This window comes from Pongo abelii, chromosome 4 (genome assembly GCF_028885655.2).
Source record: "Pongo abelii isolate AG06213 chromosome 4, NHGRI_mPonAbe1-v2.0_pri, whole genome shotgun sequence".
Classification (NCBI taxonomy): domain Eukaryota; kingdom Metazoa; phylum Chordata; class Mammalia; order Primates; family Hominidae; genus Pongo; species Pongo abelii.
The window spans coordinates 84004871-84019542 of record NC_071989.2 but is presented as its reverse complement, the minus strand read 5'-3'; the positions used below and the strand labels follow the sequence as shown (position 1 = coordinate 84019542).

Sequence of the window (14672 nt, the reverse complement as noted above, 5' to 3'; positions counted from 1 at the left end):
AGAGAAGCAAGCCCAGGACTTTAGCACTTAGATGTTGGTTATACAGAGTAACACAAATGGAGGCAGAGTGGCAGTAAAATAGTAGTAATAAGAATTAGGAAGGCAGAAAAACCTTACAAGTAGATAACCCCAGGCAATGGAGGCTCAGCTACTAGTTTACCTGCCCTGACTTTGAAGGCACTTAGTTAAGCTGTATCCAAAGACTCTGCCTGCTCCCTCACCACCAGGACAAGAGGTGTTGAACAGGAGAAGGTGGCAGGAGGCTGAAGAGATGCCAGGTGCAGAGTACTGGGTGAAAGGAACACACTCACTGATCCCTGGACATTATCCTATTACTGTTTGGAGGAAGCAAGCTCCTCTTTGTTAGCACGCTATGCTCTGAAAGTCAAGGCCGCTGCCAAAGTCAGTGCCAGCTTTGATCATTCAGGGATTCAGCAGCTTTAGCAGGGCATTTGAAAAGTGCCTAACAATCTGGTCAAGTCTTGTGAGACACAAGATTCTAGGTAGATACTGCTAAACAGCACCAACCAACAGAAGAATATCTGTACTCCACAAATGAATATCAGTATGGCCTAAAAGAAAAGTAACCTGAGCCCAGGTGCAGTGGCTCACACCTGTAATCCCAGCACTTTGGGAGGCCGAGGTGGGTGGATCACCTGAGGTCAGGAGTTCAAGACTAGCCTGGCCAACATGGTGAAACCCTGTCTCTACTAAAAATACAAAAATTAGCTGGGCATGCTAATGCATGCCTGTAATCCCAGCTAACTCTGGAGGCTGCGGCAGGAGAATCACCTGAACCCAAGAGGCGGAGATTGCAGTGAGCCGAGATCATGCCACTACACTCCAGCCTGGGTGACAAGAGTGAAACTCTGTATCAAAAAATAAATAAAAATTTTTAAAAAAAGTAACCTGAGAGTTCTTTTCTAAGACTCCACAAACACAGGAAGGTATGACAACAAAACTCAATCTATACCACAATAAAAATAAATGAATTAGAAAATTAAAAAGCAGCCACGAGTGGTGGCTGATGCCTGTAATCCCAGCACTTTGGGACACTGAGGCAGGTGGATCGCCTGAGGTCAGGAGTTTGTGACCAGCCTGGCCAACATGGTGAAACCCCATCTTTACTAAAAATATGAAAAATTAGCCACGTGAGGTGGCAGGCACCTGTAATCCCAGCTACTCGGGAGGCTGAGGCAGGAGAATTGTTTGAACCCGGGAGGGGGAGGTTGCAGTTAGCTGAGATCGCACCATTGTACTCCAGCCTGGGCAACAAGAGCAAACTCCGTCTCAAAAAAAAAGAAAAAGAAAAGGAAATTTAAAAGCAAAATTTAAAAATAAAGATAATTAAAAAGTTAATCTGAGCTTTACATCATATTTATTGCTTTCAGGAGTAACCTATCATAAGAAAATATTTGGAGGTCGGGCATGGTGTCTCATGCCTGTAATCACAGCACTTTGGGAGGCTGAAGCAAGGAGGATCACTTGAGCCTGGCAGTTCAAGACCAGCCTGGGCAACATAAAGAGAACCCTCTCTACCAAGAATTAAAAAAAAAAAAAAAGAAAATAGCCAGCTGTGGTAGTGCATGCCTATAGTCCCAGCTACTTGGGAGGCTGAGGTGGGAGGATCACTTGAGCCCAGGAATTCCAGGCTGCAGCGAGTTATGACTGCACCACTCGACTCCAGCTTGGGCAACAGAGTAAGACCCTGTATTAAAAATAAAGAAAATGTTTTTAAATTCTCTTCTTTTGAAACAAATTGTTTTACACTTTAGACAGGAAGTAGGGCCTCATAAAACTATTTTATGTTGCACTATTCCCACAATCACAGTTTTAAAAAATCTATTTTAATTCAGGCATGATTAACTGACCCAAAACCAATGACAGTATTATTTAGGTTGGACACCTACAGTGTAAGAATTCAAACATACACAAAGTGACTGACTGCCTTCCTCCACTCCTTTTATTGTCCCTCAGCAAGTGGTGGTGGCTGTTGGCATTTAATGTCCATTTGAAAAAATCCCAGTAGTGTTTTACTATTCACTGGTCACAGGCAGGGAATTTTCCTATCCCCAAAAAAACACTGTGGCAAAGCTGAAGGTGATGCTTATATTAATGAATACTTTGGTGAGGTTAACCACTACCATCTCACTAAACTTAATAACAGCCATACTTTCACCTAAACAAACACAGCCTTTTATTCATCTTCCAAATCTCTACACATCTTTGAGTTTGTAGAATGTGCCCAAGGATGCCACAGTGACTATTCCTGCAGAATATAATGAGCAACCGTATCTGTGCCAAATGGAGTCCCCTCTCCTTCCAAAGATAAGCAGGCGACTTTCTAGTCAGCTTTTCAGCTTGGCATTGTAGCTGCTGCAGCAACCATAGCAACCATTTTATTCTTCTAGACCTTACAGGGCCACGTCTTCATGGGCAAAGCAAAGGAGGAGAGTGGCTTCCTCCCAGGTTGTAGCACAATCAACCATAGATGCACAACTGTACAACTGTAGAAAATGCAGCAGAGGCCAGGAGCGGTGGCTCACACCTGTAATACCAGCACTTCGGGAGGCCAAGGCGGGTGGATCACCTGAGGTCAGGAGTTCGAGACCACCCTGACCAACATGGTGAAACCCCCGCCTCTACGAAAAACACAAAATTAGCCAGGTGTGGTGGCACATGCCTGTAATCCCAGCTACTTGGGAGGCTGAGGCAGGAGAATCACTTGAACCCGGGAGGCGGAGGTTGCAGTGAGCCGAGATCATGCCATTACACTCCAGCCTGGGTGACAAGAGTGAAACTCTGTCTCAAGAAAAAAAAAAAAGAAAAGAAAAAAGAAAACGCAGCAGGAGGGCTGCTTAGAACATAAAAGCTCAGACTTCACTTCATAGTGGTATGGGGTGGGAGGAAGGTGAGGGAATTAAGGGAGGATAAGGGGGAAGACCAGATAACCCAACACTATAGACTCTTCAAATAAAAGCAGAGCATGCAATACTGTTCCGATTCTCAGTAAGTTATTTTTCTTTATAGTTTATTATTTTTAATATTATTTTAAAATTAAAAATAGAGATGGGGGGTCTCACTATGTTGCCCAGGCTGTTCTTGAACTTCTGAGCTCTAGTGATGCCCCCCTACCTCAGCTTCCCAAAGAGCTAGGATTACAAGCATGAGTCACTGCACCTGGTCAAGAAATTATCTTCGTTTTTCCACATTCCTTGTGGAAGCTTGCCTTCATCTGGAATTTTCCGGCACCATACCACTTATAAACTAGAACCTAGTCATGTGTTATTCTTGTTTAGAATTAGGCAGAAATACTACATTTCTGTTTACGTAGTTTCGGACTGTGTTTTTGTTCCTACTTCATCATAAGCATGTTCCCATAATGTCATCATCACATTTAATGGTCAATTCCTTAAATGTACAGAATACCTCCAACATACAGCCCCATAAAATCAGCCTGTCCATGGTAGAAATGGCAAAGGTTTTGGAAACATAGACTTGGACTCTAATCTCAGTCCTTTGGTATATTCTGTCATCAAGGCAATTTACCTAAACATTCTGAAATGTAGGTTTCACGTCTGTAAAATGGGGAGCTGCTGCAGCTCACAGCCTGTTGTGAAATTAAATGAGTATATAAGGCATGGTACCAGAAAGGCTATTCTATGATCTGTAATTACCTTGAGCTGTAAAGATAAGAAAGCAACCTAAAATGATAACATTATTGAAAAATGCTTATGATACAGTAGGAACAAAAACACAATATAAAACTACATAAACAGAACTAACTTGATTCTAGAAAAAAATAATAATAAATGGAAGAGCCAGGCACAAAGGGGCTCATAGATACTAGCAATGTGCTAACTCTTAAATTGGAAAGTCATACCCATATATTTAGTATTCCTTAATTCATACATATATGTTCCATGCACTTTCGTAGACATGATCTATTTCACACACAAATCTAAGTTAAAGAGAGAGCAAAGACACCAAAATGTCTTACTACTTCTATAGAGTAAGGTTGTAAATGGAATTTATTTTTTATGCATTTCTATATTTTACAAGCTTTTTACAACGGATAAGAAAAAAATTTTAAGTTATAGCAATGCTATGCTTAGCCACACAGTCTAGCTATGGGAAGAACATCTCCATTTCTTAGGTCTCTACCTCTACCAGTGAACAAATGCAGCCACTCTAAATCAGTATCTGCATTCATTTTTAATTACTTGGGAGATTGGGAAATGTCTATTCTTTCAGGAAGTGGTAGCATGCAACAGAAGAAAGTCAATAAAGTTCTTTTAGGCTTTTTTTCCCCCCTTTCAATGGATTTTATTTATTTATTCATTCATTCATTTTGTTGAGACAGGGTCTCTCTCTGTCACCTAGGTTGGAGTACAATGGTGTAATCACAGCTTCCTGCAACCTCAACCTCCCGTGCTCAAGCAATCTTCCTGACTCAGCCTCCCAGGTAGCTGGGACTACAAGTGCATGCCACCACACCCAGTTAATTTTTGTCTTTTTTTGTAGGGATGAGGTTTCACTATGCTTCCCAGGCTGGTCTTGAACTCCTGGGCTCAAGGGATCACAGGCATGAGCCACCAGGCCCCAGCACGAATATATATATATTTTTAAGGAAATTAACAATTGAGTTCTTACTGTGAGCCTATTCTCTTGGTAACAATTCTGTGAGGCAGCTCTTCTTATTCTCATTTTACAGGTAGCTTAAAAAGGTTAAGCAGCTTGCTCCAGAGTTGAGTTAGTAGGCTGACTAACCATTTTGCACAGCTTCACACTACTGTCTTACCTTGAAACTGGAGCCTTTCACCAAATGCTGCTGGGTATGTGTGTAACGCCATGCTTTAAAAAACTGCACAGACAACATGCTAAGGTACTACAATCTAAGAAACAATTGGCCCAAAGAGCTCAGAGAATTTTATTTTCTGCAACACCTCTCAGGCCCCAAGTAGGGAGGTGACAGAATCTCTCCCCTTTAAGGGAGTTGTTTTATTTCTGAATGGGGAAAGAAGGAGATTTGGACAAGAAGCAACAATACTTTTAATATGGCTTAAGAATAAATCTGCTAAGAGGCCAAGAGGTAAAGCTGCTGTCTGATTCAAAGACAGAGGGGCAGAAAGAGCGAGCCCAGGTGCTTACATTTCAGAAGAAACCCTCCCCAACACAAAAAAGACAACCAAGTTTATCGCAGCAGATCTGTGTCAGCGTTAGTACCTGAGATAGATTTTGAGAGTAGGTTAGGGGAGATGGCTTCTTGTGTTAAGACAATCATAATCGTGCTATCTCCACTGGTGGCAAATTAGAACCCAAATTCTCTGCCAGGTGGTCAGAATTCAAATCTTTGATGTCACAGTAATGGACATCATACCTCCCTGCTCTGTTCTTCACTAAAAGAATTGCTAATATGTCTGAACAGCAAATCCAAGAGTTTGCCCAAAAGCCACTCTCCTGTTTCTACTATTTTCTTTTCATCCTCTTGCCTGCAAAGCCCCTCATCTCACATCATAACAACTCTCCTGTTGGGGGCACTATCTAGAACCCCAGACATCAAGCCAGCTCCCAGGTAACCAACCCTCAGAGATGTATCAACATTGTCTCTTCCACTGATTCTAAATTATGGGCCTAGAATGGCAGATACTCAGAGCCAATGGGCCTTAAGGAGATACACCAGGTGAGCTCAACTAACACCCAGTTGTGCAAATAGCAGTATGCCAAACCCAACATAAACCACATCAGTAGCTGCCATTTACTGAGTGCTTGCAAGGTTTAGGGATGGTTGTAAATTTTCATTTAACCCTAAAAACCCTAAGAGAAGGGAGTCTCCCTATTTCACACATGAGAAAACTGAGGCTTTGAAGTTCTAACAGCCCAAGGTCACAATGCTGGCATATGAAAGAGCCAAGATGCAAACCGACTCCCTGCTCTTCACCACAGCTCCTGCCTGAGGTTTGGAATGAGGAGGGCTTGGCTCTATTTCTGTCTTTGCTACAGAAGTGTGGCATGACCTCAGGCATGTCAAGTTATTGAGCCTCAGTTTCCTCATCTGTCAAATGGATGTTACATCATCTGCCACATTCCCACAATTTGGATGCATTCAATGAAGAAGAGCTACAAAAACATAATGCTGAAAAGTCCAGCATTATGCAAACATGTGGCATTCAGAAGAGTGGAAATATGTAGATACTTGTTTATTCAACCCTGTATTCTGAAAAACAATTGGCCCAAGAGAATGCTGAAGCATCTCTCCGTTCTAAATTTGAATATGTATGTCATGCACAATCACAATGTCCATGGTGGGGACTGCACAGGCTCTTTGCTCTTACTATTATGAGACAGTTGGAATGTTTGTTTTTTCCTTATCCGGGACTTCCAAACTGTAAGAAGCCCATAACTTAATAATGCCTTGCTAAGTTTGGTCAGTGAGCTGGAAACTTAGGATACGCTGAGTACATGGAATCATAAAATATTTCAAAGTCTAATCACCAAAACACCAACCTCTCCGCACTTCAAGGGCCATAGGTGGTGGCCAGTGTACCTGTGTACAGCAAAAAAAAAGGTTCCAAATATTCTTCAGGGCCTCTTAACCCTTGGTTAAGGGTGTGGTCAATCATCCTTCCATGTCGTCTTACAAATGTACCTCCAAATCATTAAATCGTTTTGCATTGTGGTATCCTGATCTCCAACAGCACTCTCACTTTGGCGTTTGCAATACCCATATAATTCTCAGCATTGTTCCTCAACATTCTCCCATACAGAGGAGAGCTGACTGAGCATAACTCCGAGCTAGTGTAAGGAGGGGGAGCCCAGTAGAGAATACGAAGTGCCAAACTTCTCATTTAAGAATGCCAGTGTAAGAACAATCCAAAAATGGCTTTTTTCAATTTAGAAAACAAATGAAAGTTTAAAGCTTGACAATGAATCTGAGTGAAACAAAGCAATGGTTATCTTCACTGAAATGAGTACTTATTATAAACATTGCACAAATAATAAAATAAAGTTTTACATTTTAGAAAAGATTTTTTAAAAATCACCTTTGCAGGGATATTTCAATTATTCCTTACAAAGCAAGAAGTTTTGAGGTCCTGAAAAGCTCCTTTGGTTGGAAGACGTCAGACAGCCACGTTTTCAAAGAAGAGAGCTTTGTCCTCAATAAACTCCAAACCTCAGAAGGCAGCATTAAGTGGCTGTTAACAGTTAATATCAGGCAGCACAAAGTGGCTTTATCTTGCTTTCCAATCAGTATTATTAAAATATAAGCCAATATTTTTATCAACCAAATGTTTTGCTAAAAGAAAGATTTGGGCTGGGTGCAGTGGCTCATGCCTGTAATCCCAGCACTTTGGGAGGCTGAGGTGGGTGGATTATGAGGTCAGGAGTTCAAGACCAGCCTGACCAACATGGTGAAACCCTGTCTCTACTAAAAATACAAAAATTAGCTGGGCATGGTGGCATGTGCCTGTAATCCCAGCTACTCAGGAGGTAGAGGCAGGAGAATCACTTGAACCCAGGAGGCAGAGGTTGCAGTGAGCTGAGATCGTGCCACTGCACTGCAGCCTGGGCAGCAGAACAAGACTCTATCTCAAAAAATAAATAAATGAATGAATGAAAGAAAGAGAGAGAAAGAAAGAAAAATATTTGGTACGTTTGCCTCTACTCTTTGAAACACATGTGAATATGAATACCATTTGTAGCAAACAGACTCTCTCCGCATGATACCCCCACAATGTTCACACCTTCATGTAGGCCCCTCTCCCTAAGTACAGACAGAACCTGTGATTTGCCTCTACCCAACAGTAGATGGCAAGGGGGACAGACTGTACTCTTGTGATTACCTTGCATCATATGAGACTCTGTCTTACTGGCAGACTTGTGCTTTGTCTTTCTCACTTTCCTTTCTTGCTGGCTTTCAAGTGCAAGCTCCTATGAATCCTTCAACCCCAGGAAATACAGTGTTGCTGACCACCACATGAGCAAGGAACCAGATGCCTTTCTAGCTGAGCCTACAGATGAGAACCCAGTCCCAGTCAACACTTTAAGGCAGCCTTGAGAGAGCCTAAGTAGAGGACCTATAAAGCTATGCCCACATTTCTGAGCTAAAGAAACCATTAGATGATAAATACGTAAGCTGCTAAGTTTAGGTAACAGAAAGCAAACATATCATTACTGTAGTCATTCTCTGTAAAGTGAGTAATCACTTCCTAATTCAAGGTTTCCAAGTTTGGTTCTCTTGAAGGAAGTGCCATGCCTCCGCTGAGGGCTGCTCTTCATAAGAAGAGCCATTTGTTCACTGAGCTTCACTCTGTGCTAAGAGCTGTGTACACACTTACCTCAACAACCTCAACACTACCTGATACGGTTTGGATGTTTGTCCTCTCCAAATCTCATGTTGAAATGTGATTCCCGGTGTTGGAGGTGGGGCCTGGTGGGAGGTGACTGGATGATGGAGACAGATCCCTCAAGAATGGCTTTGTGCCATCCCCTTGGCAATAAGTGAGTTCTCACTCAGGTAGTTCATGCAAGATCTGGTTGCTTGAGTCTGGGACCTCCCGCTTCTCTCTCCCTCCCTCTCCTGCCATGTGGTACACAGGCTACTTCTTCACCTTCCGCCATGATTGTAAGTTCCCTGAGGCCCTCTCAGAAGCAGATGCAAGCACCATGCTTCCTGTATTGCCTGCAGAACCATGAGGCCATTAAACCTCTTTTCTTTATAAATTACTCAGCCTCAGGTATTTCTTTATATTGACTCAAGAATGAATTAACGCACTACCCCACAATGGTTCTTTGAGGAGAGGGATGATCATTATACCCATTTCAAACATCTTTCTCCTTCCCAAACTCTACTCCTGCCAGCTGGTCCCTGGCAGCCCAGCAAGGCCTTCCCTCTGCCCTCCAAGAACTGAGTCACCTGAGCAATTCTGTCCCTCTAACCAAAAAGTGCCTAATAGACCAAATTGATCATGATAAGCCCATGTCCTACCTAACAGGCTCATGCCCTTGGACACAGCTCACTGTTAAACTATCAAACACCACGTAAAAGCGTGAACATGCAGAACAGACCGCTTGTGCTCTAGGCTGGTGCCTCTGAGTGTGGGTTCAACCAGTGCTTCTCAACCATTTTCATTACTGTACTCACCCTGAGGATATTTTTATAACATAGATATATTGTATATCTATTTATTGTATATCTTTTATATATATGTATGTATATCTGTGCTTTATACATTTAAATAGGGTTTTATTTTTTATTTATTTATTTTTGCCTTCCAAGAACCAATGTTTACCTCCTGCAGGGAGATGCTGCCTCCACTGACAAATGGGTTATGTAATGAAAAGAAAACACCCTCACAGTCTAAATGGAAACTTTCCAGCTGGGAATTTAGTAAAGGTCCCAATTCACTTTTGAAAGTTACTTATAAGATGGCAAGCTAGCTAATTAAAAGTTATCCAAAGGTTTGCACACGTCCACGTTCTCTGTTCTGATTTCCTGAATCTTCTTCAACAGCTTTCTTTAATGGGGAGGGGGTAGGGACAAGGAGGGTTGAGTGTATATGTGTATGTCAATGATGCATGTGTGCACAGGAGAACAACAGGCTAGGTGACAAGACCAAAAAAAAAAAAAAAAAAAAAACACAACAACAACAACAAACTGAAAAGCTTCTGTGGTGTGGTCCTTTTAGGAATTATTCTTTTCCATCTTGTATTCTATCATGTTCTTGTTATTTAGCATTTTGTGCTGTGTGTGTTTAGTTCTCGAATTAAGAGGCAACGGAATGCTGAGGGCATGTACAATTGTGGGGGTATCCGAAATTCCCCCAAAATAGTAATGATGGAGAACTTGTCACTGTTGTTAGGAATAAGTGGAATGCACCCAGACCATGCAAGCCAGAGAACCAGAGGACCTTATCCTCCGGTTACAACATTTTTATCCTCCACTTTAGCCTTGCAGATTACAAATCGTTTCTAATATGTAACTGAACCCTTTTGCCACGTTTCTTTTATCTGAAAAGTCGCTTTCGAATTTTCTTTTCTAATTATTGTGCCCATTTTATAGAACTTTGCTCTAAGAATTTCAAAGAGAAAATATGTCATTTGAAGAAAACAAATAACAGGGAAAATATACAGCTGGCCCTTCGTATCTGTGGGTTCTGCATCTGTGGATTCAACCAACTGCAGATCAAAACTAACAAGACAACAATAAAAAAAAATACAAATTTAAAGAACAACACAGTAGAACAACTATTTACATAACATTTACATTACATTAGGTATTATAAATAATCTAGAGATGATCTAGTATATATGGGAAGATGTGCATAGGTTATATGCAAATACTACATCATGTTATAGCATGGACTGGAGCATCTGTGGGGGCTCCTGGAGCCAATTCCCCGAGGATACCAAGGGGCAATTGTATTTGGAATTTAGGCTGTGACAGGATCAACCTTTCTTTCTCATAAACAAAATCCACTTGGTAGCGGGGAAAAATTAACTAGACCGTACTAGTAAGAGCAAATAAATTACAAATCATTCGACAAATATTGACTGAGCTTCTTCTTTGTACCAGGCACTGTTCTAGACATTTGAGACACATCGTTAAACAAAACAGAAGTTGATTCCTGCCTTAAAAAGCCTACCAAATAAAAAGAAAAAAAATCACTAAATTAATTAATTCCAAAAAAAGAGCCACCTATGTGGTGGGGGAAGCAGTATGGAGGATCTGACAAGAAACAATAGTAAATGACACATCATGGCAGAAGGTAATCAGTCATGACAACAAAAGGTAGGACAGGGTCAGAGGGGTCAGAAGGGCCAGGGTTAGGGCTGGGGGACAGGTTACAATTGTAAATAGGGTGGTCAGTGACACTTCAGCAGACTTCAAAGAGGTGAGAAATCAGACATGGAGACACACAGGGAAGGAGGGGCCTCGGGGAGCTTTACAGGGGTGAGAGGAACAGCAAGGAGGCCAGTGTGCTCAGAGTGGCTGGGCTGAGCAGGAGATGAGGCCAGAGGGGTGGTGAGGGGCAGGCGTGGCCCTGTGGATCTTCATGAGGACTTTGGCTTTTACTCTGGGTGCGACAGGAGCCATTGTGAGTGTGGGGAAGAGAAGTGATGCGATCTGACTTAAGATTTAAATGGATCACCCTGGCTGCCATGTTGAGAACAGAGCAAGCGGGGACAAGAGAAGCAGCAGGAGACCAGTTAAAAGGGACTGTTGACAGCATCAGGGAGATGTCCGGTTAAGTGACTAAAGCAGCACAGGCAGCATTGTTTGTTTCACTGTGAACAAAGCCCAGATCTGCAATCCACGATCTGCACATCCTGTGGCTATGCTGGTACTCATATCAGTTAACCGGCACCCTATCACCTCCTGTGGATTTTCCTTCAGGTTGGAATCTTCTCACTAGAAACGTGACAACTAAGGTGATTTTGTTTTCATGCCCCTTTCTCCTCAAGGGACACTACTCATCATAGACTCTCCATGGCCTGGCACACGGGACTCACTTTGTAGAATGAGTGAAGAGTGGACTGTGTCTTGGGTCGGGATGCTCCCTGCCTAGACTACTGCAAAAGTCTCCTTCTCTGCCCAGTATTCCTCTGCTGTCATCACTAGACTGTTTGCTCCCATTTCTTCAAAGTTACAAAACCTTCACACACTCTTCTGTATGTCAGGATAACACCCAAATATCTTTAGCCTAGCAATCAAGGCTCTCCGTAACTGGCTTCCGGGATTCCTTTCTTCCTTCCCTCCCACTGCTAATTCCAGAACAGGAAATCTCTGCTCCAATCTTTGCCCAAATACCTTGCTCCTTCTCAATGCTAATCTTTTCCTTGTGCTCCTCCTCGTTCCTTCACCCCAGCTTATGGAAATCCTATTCATCTTAAGGCAATATCCCAGTGCTACCTTTTCCTTTAGCCTCTGACCGCTACCAGCAAGATGCTTGGTCCCACTCTGCCTTCCAGGGACAGGATGCCTGAGCCATCCGGCACCTCACACTCCAGAGAACATGGCCTGAAAGCAGTCCACAGGTGCATGCTGTGCTCTGTTTCACTTCACAGATCCTCTGCTTAGCAGCACAGCAACCTTCCTCAGGTACATGCCTGATTTCCCCACCCCAGGTAAGAACTACTGGGGCCAAATGCATCTCAAACTTCTCTGAATCCCTTTTCACAACCTCAGCAGATTCATACAGTTGATCAACATTTACTGATGACCTGCTTATGAGGTTATTACTAAGGTAATGAACAGGGCTGTGTCTCACTGCAGCCTTTCTATGACATGGGAGATGGCAGGTGAGCAAACCAACAATGACTGCCCAGTGCAGGATACAGTAAGAAAGGTGGACTGGGTTTTCCAGGAGCATTGAGAGGAGACAAATCAGTAACTCTGGGCATATGGAGCCATGGGAGGTGCAGAACAAATGCCAGGGAGAACTTCTGGAGATGAAGGTACAACTCAAAGGTCCTAAGGGACTTGTGAGTTATGCAGGGAATTTAAGGTGAGGGGAGCAACATGTTCGGAGACATACAAATTAGGCAGAGAACCACAGGGTACTTGCTTTGCCTGGAGGGTGGTAGGTATGTGAGAGAAGAGAAAAAGAGGACTGAACAACCAACAGGAGCCAGGTATTTGCTGATGGCTATCAGAGGCTAAAAGCATATGTCAGGAAAAGAGAAAAGTTATGGGAAGATGAGAAACATCAAGAAATCCTGCATACCGGCCAGGTGCGGTGGCTCACACCTGTAATCCCAGCACTTTGGGAGCCGAGGTGGGAGGATCACTTGAGCCCAGGAGTTTGAGACCAGCCTGGGCAACATAGTGAGATCTTATCTCTACAAAAAATAAAAAATAATAATAATAAAGAAATCCTGCATACCTCTCCAACAGATAAAAAGCCCTATAAAACTGTAACACTGTTACCGATTCTATTTAGCACAACTCACAGAAACATCTATTAAATCAGTATTGTTTCACATTATTTAATTAAAGGAAGTGTGAGGAAAAAAGGCATCTTCCTAATCTTTCCACTGTATTCCATCTACTAAGACTTTTTCAAGGTTTAGCAAACAAAACACACCCAGAGAGCCAGTGCTAACCATTCAGAGAAGCATCAACAAGAACATGAATAGTTTCATCATGCTTATACAAACACGTCATAAAACACAGCAACGACAACATGCAAGACAGAAACAATCTTCCAGGAAGTAGAGGAAGTGAGAGCATTTTAAAGCACATGTCAATTATAACACATTTATTACTATGTAAAGATGCAATAATGCCATGAAAGTTTCCAGCTGATAAACCCAAGGACTCAAAAAAAAAAAAAAAAAGATGAAAATCTCCAATGCTACATATTCTAAATGTCATATTCATTTTACTGGGCTTTCCTTTTAGAGGTGCCAAGGAATACGCTTTTCAACTTGAATATTTAAAGAAAAATGCTTAAGGTTGTTCAGCCCTTTGGTCCTAGAGCCTTAATCTGTTCAGCTTAAATACATTCTGCCACACAGATTCCATAGTATTTTTTTTTAACTTAATGGTCTTTTCGTGTTTGAAAGTCACAATAGAAATAAAGTAGTATCCAGCTGAAAAATTTTAAAAGGCCTATAACCTATACAGTTCCTTGCTGGCTGTTATAACAATGACAACAAAATAGCTTTTTTCTCATAGCCACTATTATGTTTTAAGCTACATTTTGGCCAGGCCGCCCCACTTAAGTAGGACCTTAGGGTTTTATGTAGTTATTGTTAAATCTTTCATTCTCTCCACATCCACTGCACTGCTCTTAAGTCCTAATGGTCTCTAAAAGCATTCCAAACAAAGGACATTAATTTTATTTTTAGATTTAAGTCACTATTTGATAAATGCCTTAATGTAGTTCATAAGTGAATAAGGAAACAAATAAAAATGGGCATTCCGGGGTGATGGCAGTTTATTAACTCAGAAATTAAATCCAGATACAAAGTTATCCTTCTCCCCTCAAAGTACCAGCAATCCCACACTGGTAAAATTCCTGAGAATACTGCATATTGTTAGATATGCAAGCTCCTAGAGTAGATCAGAGTTGCCTAAATGAATCATCCTCAATCTTGTTGCACACTAAAAAAAGAGATACCAGGAGAAAGATTTTCTCTTCAATGCTTGTAACATAAAACCTGTCTTCCTCCTGGGAAGTCCGCAAGAATGAAAACGGGTATAAGGCAATTTACATTTCAATGAAAAGCACTGCTTAGAGTGAATTGTTATTTCCAACCGACACTCTCAATTTGAGGCACACATTTGAAATACCATGGTGAGCTGCCAACAGAACTCTCTTCACATACTGGGTCAAGGGCTAAGAAATTTCCTTGCAGCCAGATTAACAAAGTAAAGTGAATGTGAGTGGTGAAGTCCGTAGTGTGCATATGTGTGGTGTGGACGTGGAGTGTATGTGTCTGACAGGGGAGGTGAAAAGGGAAATGAGAAACAGGAGTCAGAAACAATCCTCATAAAAACAACAGCTTAATTCAGATTTTATCAAGATAAACTATTATTTTTAAAAGTGTATGTGGGCTGGACATGGTGACTCATGCCTGTAATCCCAGCACTTTGGGAGGCCAAGGCAGACAGATCATGTGAGGTCAGGTGTTGGAGACCAGCCTGGCCAACAATGGTGAAACCC

General features: G+C 42.0%; 1 protein-coding gene across 2 annotated transcripts in view; it reads right to left on the bottom strand.

Annotated features, from left to right (window-relative positions):
- IQGAP2 (IQ motif containing GTPase activating protein 2) overlaps positions 1-14672 on the bottom strand; it is a 305467-nt gene that overhangs the window by 206301 nt on the left and 84494 nt on the right. The gene's annotated exons all lie outside the window — the stretch shown is intronic.